General features: G+C 41.5%; 1 protein-coding gene across 1 annotated transcript in view; it reads right to left on the bottom strand.

The window, feature by feature from the left end:
- LOC130284812 (uncharacterized) overlaps positions 1–11,955 on the bottom strand; it is a 34,568-nt gene extending 22,613 nt beyond the window's left edge. The window contains exon 1 of the mRNA XM_056535601.1: positions 11,894–11,955. The gene's annotated coding sequence lies outside the window, so the exon portion shown is untranslated. The remainder of the gene's footprint in view (positions 1–11,893) is intronic.
- Positions 11,956–12,172: the final 217 nt, after the last annotated feature.

The following is a 12,172-nucleotide window of genomic DNA, read 5'->3' as shown; positions in this document are numbered from 1 at the left end:
TCAGAGTAATACAATCTTTGCATCTGACATTTTATTCACACACAGTCACATGACTGTCCTTACAGAGGAGAGCAGAGCTAAAGTAAGTGAACCCTCGACATACAATGGACATTGGTAGTTCTTCATCTGCTGTAGGGACCTGAGGTGTTGGAGGATCTCTCCCTCCGCTGCACCCATGATGATGATGATTAGTATGTATGATCATGTGACCCTCCTGTATACATGACTCTATAGGGCCCGGCCATACTCCTTAGTGTGGGAGATGATGATGATTAGTATGTATGATCATGTGACCCTCCTGCATACATGACTCTTTAGGGACCGGCCATACTCCTTAGTGTGGATGATGATGATTAGTATGTATGATCATGTGACCCTACTGTATACATGACTCTATAGGGCCTGGCCATACTTCTTAGTGTGGGAGATGATGATGATTAGTATGTATGATCATGTGACCCTCCTGCATACATGACTCTATAGGGCCCGGCCATACTCCTTAGTGTGGGAGATGATGATGATTAGTATGTATGATCATGTGACCCTCCTGCATACATGACTCTATAGGGCCCGGCCATACTCCTTAGTGTGGGTGATGATAATGATTAGTATGTATGATCATGTGTCCCTCCTGTTTACATGACTCTATAGGACCCGGCCATACTCCTTAGTGTGGATGATGATGATTAGTATGTGTGATCATGTGACCCTCCTGCATACATGACTCTATAGGACCCGGCCATACTCCTTAGTGTGGGTGATGATGATGATTAGTATGTATGATCATGTGACCCTCCTGTATACATGACTCTATAGGGCCCGGCCATACTCCTTAGTGTGGGTGATGATGATTAGTATGTATGATCATGTGATCCTCTTGTATACATGACTCTATAGGGCCCGGCCATACTCCTTAGTGTGGGAGATGATGATGATTAGTATGTATGATCATGTGACCCTCCTGCATACATGACTCTATAGGGCCCGGCCATACTCCTTAGTGTGGGAGATGATGATGATTAGTATGTATGATCATGTGACCCTCCTGCATACATGACTCTATAGGGCCCGGCCATACTCCTTAGTGTGGGTGATGATGATGATTAGTATGTATGATCATGTGACCCTCCTGTATACATGACTCTATAGGGCCCGGCCATACTCCTTAGTGTGGGTGATGATGATTAGTATGTATGATCATGTGATCCTCTTGTATACATGACTCTATAGGGCCCGGCCATACTCCTTAGTGTGGGTGATGAGGACTAGTATGTATGATCATGTGATCCTCTTGTATACATAACTCTATAGGACCCGGCCATACTCCTTAGTGTGGGTGATGATGATTAGTATGTATGATCATGTGTCCCTCCTGTTTACATGACTCTATAGGACCCGGCCATACTCCTTAGTGTGGATGATGATGATTAGTATGTGTGATCATGTGACCCTCCTGCATACATGACTCTATAGGACCCGGCCATACTCCTTAGTGTGGGTGATGAGGACTAGTATGTATGATCATGTGATCCTCTTGTATACATGACTCTATAGGGCCCGGCCATACTCCTTAGTGTGGGTGATGAGGACTAGTATGTATGATCATGTGATCCTCTTGTATACATAACTCTATAGGACCCGGCCATACTCCTTAGTGTGGGTGATGATGATTAGTATGTATGATCATGTGTCCCTCCTGTTTACATGACTCTATAGGACCCGGCCATACTCCTTAGTGTGGATGATGATGATTAGTATGTGTGATCATGTGACCCTCCTGCATACATGACTCTATAGGACCCGGCCATACTCCTTAGTGTGGGTGATGATGATGATTAGTATGTATGATCATGTGACCCTCCTGTATACATGACTCTATAGGGCCCGGCCATACTCCTTAGTGTGGGTGATGATGATTAGTATGTATGATCATGTGATCCTCTTGTATACATGACTCTATAGGGCCCGGCCATACTCCTTAGTGTGGGAGATGATGATGATTAGTATGTATGATCATGTGACCCTCCTGCATACATGACTCTATAGGGCCCGGCCATACTCCTTAGTGTGGGAGATGATGATGATTAGTATGTATGATCATGTGACCCTCCTGCATACATGACTCTATAGGGCCCGGCCATACTCCTTAGTGTGGGTGATGATGATGATTAGTATGTATGATCATGTGACCCTCCTGTATACATGACTCTATAGGGCCCGGCCATACTCCTTAGTGTGGGTGATGATGATTAGTATGTATGATCATGTGATCCTCTTGTATACATGACTCTATAGGGCCCGGCCATACTCCTTAGTGTGGGTGATGAGGACTAGTATGTATGATCATGTGATCCTCTTGTATACATAACTCTATAGGACCCGGCCATACTCCTTAGTGTGGGTGATGATGATTAGTATGTATGATCATGTGACCCTCCTGTATACATGACTCTATAGGGCCCCGCCATACTCCTTAGTATGGGAGATGATGATGATTAGTATGTATGATCATGTGACCGTCCTGTATACATGACTCTATAGGGCCCGGACATACTCCTTATTGTGGGTGATGATGATTAGTATGTATGATCATGTGACCCTCCTGCATACATGACTCTATAGAGCCCGGCCATACTCCTTAGTGTGGGAGATGATGATGATTAGTATGTATGATCAAGTGACCCTCCTGTATACATGACTCTATAGAGCCCGGCCATACTCCTTAGTGTGGGTGATGATGATTAGTATGTATGATCATGTGACCCTCCTGTATACATGACTCTATAGGGCCCGGCCATACTCCTTAGTGTGGGTGATAATGATTAGTATGTATGATCATGTGACCCTCCTGCATACATGACTCTATAGGGCCGGCCATACTCCTTAGTTTGGGTGATGATGATTAGTATGTATGATCATGTGACCCTCCTGTATACATGACTCTATAGGGCCCGGCCATACTCCTTAGTTTGGGTGATGATGATTAGTATGTATGATCATGTGACCCTCCTGTATACATGACTCTATAGGGCCCGGCCATACTCCTTAGTTTGGGTGATGATGATTAGTGTGTATGATCATGTGTCCCTCCGGTATCTTGGCAAGTATCTGGCAATGTAGTCCAGCTCGCTCCACCCGTACACCCCCGACACGGATTCGCACCCAGCCCGGTGCACACAAATCCAAATGCAAGAACGGCAATCCAGCGTGGGTAAGTAGAAAATCCAGACTTTATTAGCTCACGGTAAAAACGGTTCAAGCAACAAGCAGATCAGACGCGTTTCAGGCGCATGCGCCCTTCGTCAGTGATGTCAGCCCTCTGCACAGGTGTCAGTTAAATACCGGACAGGTAATGGGCGGATCTCTTACTACCAATCAAAACTCCTTTAAGTCCGCTGCCACCGGTGCAGGGGGAGGATACCGATACAATACAAAATATAAAATGCTAAAACAGTACAGTAATGGGCGATATGGACAGAGATGGTTAGGAAACATTTAGAAAAACAGTGGCATAAAACAATGTCATGAAATCATGCATTAAACATAAAATAATATATGGCAGAGTAAAATAAAAGAATGTATAGTTTCATTTCATATGACAAACTGTATTTCTAATCGTGTAGGTTGCGATGCAGTATTGATAGTGGAATAGCAGTTCCCTTTGTAGATTTAACCCTTTGGGTGCACTAGTACCCAAGGTGAATTGCCAATATGCTTCACGTTGAAGTAATTTTCGCCGCATACAACCACCACGAGGTCCGGTGAGAACGCGCTCTGTTGCATATATCTGAGAACCATTGGTGCTTCCACCAGGAACGGTTCTGAAATGCAAAGATGCTGCTGAGCGGTTTCTAATAACATTACTAGATATGTCATTGAGATGTTCTAGGGCCCTCACTTTCTAGTAGTTGACCCTACATATTTCAGCTGGCACTATGAGCACTCAATGACATAAATTACCTTGTAATGATTACAGTTGATATCATCTTTTATGCCATAGTTTTTAATTTGCTCTTCATCAGAAAAAATGCATGATTTCATGACATTGTTTTATGCCACTGTTTTTCTAAATGTTTCCTAACCATCTCTGTCCACATCGCCCATTACTGTACTGTTTTAGCAATTTTTGTACTTTTACTTGCATTTTATATTTTGTATTGTATCAGTATCCTCCCCCTGCACCGGTGTCAGTGGACTTAAAGGAGTATTTAACTGACACCTGTGCAGAGGGCTGACATAACTGACGAAGGGCGCATGCGCCTGAAACGCGTCTGATCTGCTGGTTGCTTGACCGTTTTTACCGTGAGCTAATAAAGTCTGGATTTTCTTCTTACCCACGCTGGATTGCCGTTCTTGCATTTGGATTTGTGTGCACCGGACTGGGTGTGAATCCGTGTCAGGGGTGTACGGGTGGAGCGAGCTGGACTACATTGCCAGATACTTGCCAAGTTCACAGCCTTTCCGCGCTCCCCACCTTCCAGAGATTCTCACGGACTTAAAAGGTACTCTTGCTTGCAACCCAGTTCACTATTGCGTTTACAGCATGGCTGCTTGAACCGCTCCGCAAAAGCTGCAAGCTTATTTGCCGCATCTGGTTCCCAGGAACCTAACCTGGTTAACCTTAAAGTATGTGTGCATAATCTCGAACGTTTACAACATCAAGAAATGAAGTTATGGTGGGACCATACCACCCTGACTAATTATATCACTAAACACAATATCCCAAGGGGACTGCGAATCAGAAAAACCCCCAATGTGGTATATTGTGATGAAATGTTAAGTGAGTGGAACGAGGCTCTCACCATTTGTTCCAGGAGCAAAATGCGGACCATCACCAAGTTTGAGTCACGCAGGCTGGAAAACCTCACGGAGGATATTGAAAAGCTTAAAAGTGAGGCTGAATTATATAAGGACTTACCTGAATACAAGGAATACATGGCTAAAATAAATGAGCGCATTAACAAAACGGAAACCCACATCATGGAAACTAAAAAAATCAAATTACAGCGTGACATACGGGACTATGAAACCAACCAAGTATATGCTTGGGGAAAATGGGAATCAAGTGAGCCCAAATCCATTCTTAAAAACAAAAACAAAAATAATAGAAGAAAACGCAACCACAAACAAAAAGTCACATTCAGTTCGTCTGAATACGAAACTGAAGTCAATGGTGATAGCACAGAGTAGGATGCGTCACAGTCCTCAGCTGTCCAACTTCGTAAACTTCAAAAAAAAAAAAAAACAAGCGCACAGGAAAGCCTCACGGAGGGGGGGGGGGGAGGGGAGGGGAGGAAGCATTGCCGATGTTGCCACACCCAGACTGAGAAGTCAAGTGAACAAAGACTAACTGTTCTAAATTTGTCTAACAGGACACTGACTTTAGATCAGGAAAGTGTTCTTAGTAAGGGCATGAATGTTTCCCCCTCCAAAGATCTACATGTCTTTACAATGCTGTGTGAAATCAACAAGTTCGTACGCAATCTAACTGTAAAAAAACACTTCTTTGTAGAGGGTGGTTCACAACCCGGTTCACAGAAATGCAAACCCCTATTTCTATCCTCTACAATCTAGGACTCATGGTATGGACTTGTTCCAGAAGAGACGGATCTTATTGCATTGGGAAATAATTTACAACATGTCTCTAAATCACATCGTAACCTCTCCCGCAGTGAAAATGCCGCCCTGAATGAATTAAGCCGGGCAGATGACATAGTCATCAAAATGTCCGATAAGGGCGGGATGGTCACTGTGATGGATAAAGTTATGTATGTTCAACAAATTAATAATTTGCTTTCAGATGCAAATGTGTACAAAAAACTTGATCAGAATCCTACCATCAAATTTAGAACCGAATTGGACAAATTACTTGAGTGAGGGTGTCAGTTTGGGAGTCATCACTAATAGAGACAGAGAATACATCCTGGTGGATGAACCTGCCATCCCCATCATGTATGGCCTGCCCAAAACTCATAAAAAAATCACCCCCCCCCCCCCATGAGACCTATTGTTTCCTCCTGTGGATCACTTCTGGAATGACTTTCCATATGGACTGACCAAATGCTCCAGCCCATGGTTCAGAGGGTCCCTGGATACCTCAAAGACTCCAGGGACGTTCTCAGAGCATTTGAACACTTCATATGGAAAAAAGAATACAGTTGGCTCACCTGTGACGTTGTCTCATTGTACACCAGCATGTCTTGGCACATTGCCATGGAGGCGCTGGTGTACCATCTGGACAACCACAGTGGATACACTGTAAACTTAAAAGAGTTTATTAAAATGAGTACATTGTATCTCATGACACATCATTATTTGTGTGGTGAGTGGTGTTTCCATGGGCGCTAGACATTCTCCATCCCTTGCAAATTTAACAATGTCATATTGGGAATCTAAGTACCTTTTCTCAACCTCCAATCCTTTTGTGTCCCATGTGCAGTGGTACGGCAGATACATAGATGATCTTCTCCTTGTTTGGCGAGGTGATATGTCTGCCGTACCACTGTACCTGGAAAACATTAACAATGATTCCTTCCACCTGCAATTTACTTACCATTCTGATTTATTTAATATTTCTTTTCTTGACCTGCAATTGAACTCAGTGCCAGATCACATTATTGCTGTCTCTACTTTTCGCAAACCCACTGCGGGGAATCCAATCCTCAGGGCGGACAGCAATCACCCCCCACATACAATCAGGGCCATCCCTATAGGAGAGTTCACACGGATCAAGAGAAACTGCAGTGACCCCTCTGTCTGTGAGTCTCAAATAGGAGAAGCGTTGCGGAGACTCACAGACAGAGGGTATCCTGCACATATTCTATCCAGAGCCAAAAATACAGTTGCCAAGAACAATCGCTCCCTTTTGATTTCTCCATCTAATAATCAAATACAATCACGTGGCCCAGACTTTCAAAATAAACCGGTCATTGCGTTTACCTATTCACCACAATTCACACAGGTCAAAAGCGTTATCAATAGACATCTTCATTTTCTTAGACAGGACGAGACTGTAGCTAAAATTCTGTCCAAAGGATGTCACATAGTCCCCCCCCAAAAAAAAAAAAAAAAAAAAACTTTGGGAGATATGTTATCTCCTAGTTTAGTGCTGTCAAATACCAGACACAGCACCAACTGGTTGAGTAATAATGGATTGTATAAATGTGGTGGCAGGATCTGTAGAACATGTAATTATGCCAAGTTGTGAACACATTTCTCTGATGAAGAGCAAATCAAAAACTATGGCATAAAAGATGATATCAACTGTAATCATTACAAGGTAATTTATGTCATTGAGTGCTCACAGTGCCAGCTGAAATATGTAGGGTCAACTACTAGAAAGTGAGGGCCCTAGAACATCTCAATGACATATCTAGTAATGTTATTAGAAACCGCTCAGCAGCATCTTTGCATTTCAGAACCGTTCCTGGTGGAAGCACCAATGGTTCTCAGATATATGCAACAGAGCGCGTTCTCACCGGACCTCGTGGTGGTTGTATGCGGCGAAAATTACTTCAACGTGAAGCATATTGGCAATTCACCTTGGGTACTAGTGCACCCAAAGGGTTAAATCTACAAAGGGAACTGCTATTCCACTATCAATACCGCATCGCAACCTACACGATTAGAAATACAGTTTGTCATATGAAATGAAACTATACATTCTTTTATTTTACTCTGCCATATATTATTTTATGTTTAATGCATGATTTCATGACATTGTTTTATGCCACTGTTTTTCTAAATGTTTCCTAACCATCTCTGTCCATATCGCCCATTACTGTACTGTTTTAGCATTTTATATTTTGTATTGTATCGGTATCCTCCCCCTGCACCGGTGGCAGCGGACTTAAAGGAGTTTTGATTGGTAGTAAGAGATCCGCCCATTACCTGTCCGGTATTTAACTGACACCTGTGCAGAGGGCTGACATCACTGACGAAGGGCGCATGCGCCTGAAACGCGTCTGATCTGCTGGTTGCTTGTACCATTTTTACCGTGAGCTAATAAAGTCTGGATTTTCTACTTACCCACGCTGGATTGCCGTTCTTGCATTTGGGTCCCTCCTGTATACATGACTCTATAGGGCCCGGCCATACTCCTTAGTGTGGGTGATGATGATGATTAGTATGTATGATCATGTGACCCTCCTGCATACATGACTCTATAGGGCCCGGCCATACTCCTTAGTGTGGGTGATGATGATTAGTATGTATGATCATGTGACCCTCCTGCATACATGACTCTATAGGACCCGGCCATACTCCTTAGTGTGGGAGATGATGATGATTAGTATGTATGGTCATGTGACCCTCCTGTATACATGACTCTATAGGACCCGGCCATACTCCTTAGTGTGGGTGATGATGATTGGTATGTATGATCATGTGACCCTCTTGTATACATGACTCTATAGGGCCCGGCCATACTCCTTAGTGTGGGTGATGATGATTAGTATGTATGATCATGTGACCCTCCTGTATACATGACTCTATAGGGCCCGGTCATACTCCTTAGTTTGGGTGATGATGATTAGTATGTATGATCATGTGACCCTCCTGTATACATGACTCTATAGGGCCCGGCCATACTCCTTAGTGTGGGTGATGATGATTAGTATGTATGATCATGTGACCCTCCTGTATACATGACTCTATAGTGCCCGGCCATACTCCTTAGTTTGGGTGATGATGATTAGTATGTATGATCATGTGACCCTCCTGTATACATGACTCTATAGGGCCCGGCCATACTCCTTAGTGTGGGTGATGATGATTAGTATGTATGATCATGTGACCCTCCTGTATACATGACTCTATAGGGCCCGGCCATACTCCTTAGTGTGGGTGATAATGATTAGTATGTATGATCATGTGATCCTCTTGTATACATAACTCTATAGGACCCGGCCATACTCCTTAGTGTGGGTGATGATGATTAGTATGTATGATCATGTGACCCTCCTGTATACATGACTCTATAGGGCCCCGCCATACTCCTTAGTATGGGAGATGATGATGATTAGTATGTATGATCATGTGACCCTCCTGTATACATGACTCTATAGGGCCCCGCCATACTCCTTAGTATGGGAGATGATGATGATTAGTATGTATGATCATGTGACCGTCCTGTATACATGACTCTATAGGGCCCGGACATACTCCTTATTGTGGGTGATGATGATTAGTATGTATGATCATGTGACCCTCTTGTATACATGACTCTATAGGGCCCAGTCATACTTCTTAGTGTGGAAGATGATGATGATTAGTATGTATGATCATGTGACCCTCCTGTATACATGACTCTATAGGGCCCGGCCATACTCCTTAGTGTGGGAGATGATGATGATTAGTATGTATGATCATGTGACCCTCCTGCATACATGACTCTATAGGGCCCGGCCATACTCCTTAGTGTGGGAGATGATGATGATTAGTATGTATGATCATGTGATCCTCCTGTCTATAGGGCCCGGCCATACTCCTTAGTGTGGGTGATGGGTGATGTGTTCCCATTACAACTTCTCTAACAAAAAGACAAAGTGCAATGCTAAGTCTGATAAGAGGAATAGAGGCGGTGTGATCAAGAGCAGCACAAAGTCCATCAGTGATCACCCCAGGATATCAAGGAAAGATCCGGAACAAGAAATCACACATATCACACAGTATACATCACACATATCACACAGTATATATCACACATATCACACAGTATACATCACACATATCACACAGTATACATCACACATATCACACAGTATACATCACACATATCACACAGTATACATCACATCACACATATCACACAGTATACATCACATCACACATCACACAGTATATATTACATCACATATATCACATAGTATACATCACATCACACATATCACACAGTATATATCACACATCACACAGTATATATCACATCACACATATCACATAGTATACATCACATCACACATATCACACAGTATATATCACACAGTAAACATCACACATATCACACAGTATATATCACACATCACACAGTATACATCACACATATCACACAGTATATATCACACATATCACACAGTATATATCACACATATCACACAGTGTATATCACACATATCACACAGTATATATCACACATATCACACAGTATACATCACACATATCACACAGTATACATCACACATATCACATAGTATACATCACATCACACATATCACACAGTATATATCACATCACACATATCACACAGTATATATTACATCACATATATCACACAGTATATATCACATCACACATATCACATAGTATACATCACATCACACATATCACACAGTATATATCACACAGTAAACATCACACATATCACACAGTATATATCACACATATCACACAGTATACATCACACATATCACACAGTATATATCACACATCACACAGTATACATCACACATATCACACAGTATATATCACACATCACACAGTATACATCACACATATCACACAGTATATATCACACATATCACACAGTATATATCACACATATCACACAGTGTATATCACACATATCACACAGTATATATCACACATATCACACAGTATATATCACACATATCACACAGTATATATCACACATATCACACAGTATATATCACACATATCACACAGTATATATCACACAGTATATATCACACATATCACACAGTATATATCACACATATCACACAGTATATATCACACATATCACACAGTATATATCACACATATCACACAGTATACATCACACATATCACACAGTATATATCACACATATCACACAGTATATATCACACATATCACACAGTATGTATCACACATATCACACAGTATATATCACACATATCACACAGTATATATCACACAGTATATATCACACATATCACACAGTATATATCACACATATCACACAGTATATATCACACATATCACACAGTATATATCACACATATCACACAGTATATATCACACATATCACACAGTATACATCACACATATCACACAGTATACATCACATCACACATATCACACAGTATACATCACATCACACATCACACAGTATATATTACATCACATATATCACATAGTATACATCACATCACACATATCACACAGTATATATCACACATATCACACAGTATATATCACACATATCACACAGTATATATCACACATATCACACAGTATACATCACACATATCACACAGTATACATCACACATATCACACAGTATATATCACACATATCACACAGTATATATCACACATATCACACAGTATGTATCACACATATCACACAGTATATATCACACATATCACACAGTATATATCACACAGTATATATCACACATATCACACAGTATATATCACACATATCACACAGTATATATCACACATATCACACAGTATACATCACACATATCACACAGTATATATCACACATATCACACAGTATATATCACACATATCACACAGTATGTATCACACATATCACACAGTATATATCACACATATCACACAGTATATATCACACAGTATATATCACACATATCACACAGTATATATCACACATATCACACAGTATATATCACACATATCACACAGTATATATCACACATATCACACAGTATACATCACACATATCACACAGTATATATCACATATATCACATAGTATATATATCACACATCACACAGTATTTATCACATCACACATATCACACGGTATATATCACACATATCACACAGTATATATCACACATATCACACAGTATATATCACACAGTAAACATCACACATATCACACGGTATATATCACACATATCACATCACACATCGGACCCCAACATTACTCTCCCCCGTCACCTGTGTCTCTCGTTCTTGTCGTCTCTTCTTCTTCTGTAAATGAATAAACGTTATAGAAGAGTAACCAGGAGGTTGGACATGCGGGGGGGGGGGGGGGGGGGGGGCACTTACTTTCACTTTCTTTCTCCTGAGTTATTTTTGTTATATAAGGTCACATTCACCCTCCGGATCCATTACTGTGGATTTTACAGACAATTCTCATGGATTTTTGATGCTTGTGCTCAGGGCTTAAAACGTAACAACTTACCTGTAACCACCTTACAATAACACATAAATACC

Source organism: Hyla sarda, chromosome 8 (assembly GCF_029499605.1).
Source record: "Hyla sarda isolate aHylSar1 chromosome 8, aHylSar1.hap1, whole genome shotgun sequence".
Lineage (NCBI taxonomy): Eukaryota > Metazoa > Chordata > Amphibia > Anura > Hylidae > Hyla > Hyla sarda.
This window is presented reverse-complemented; position numbering and strand designations above follow the sequence as displayed.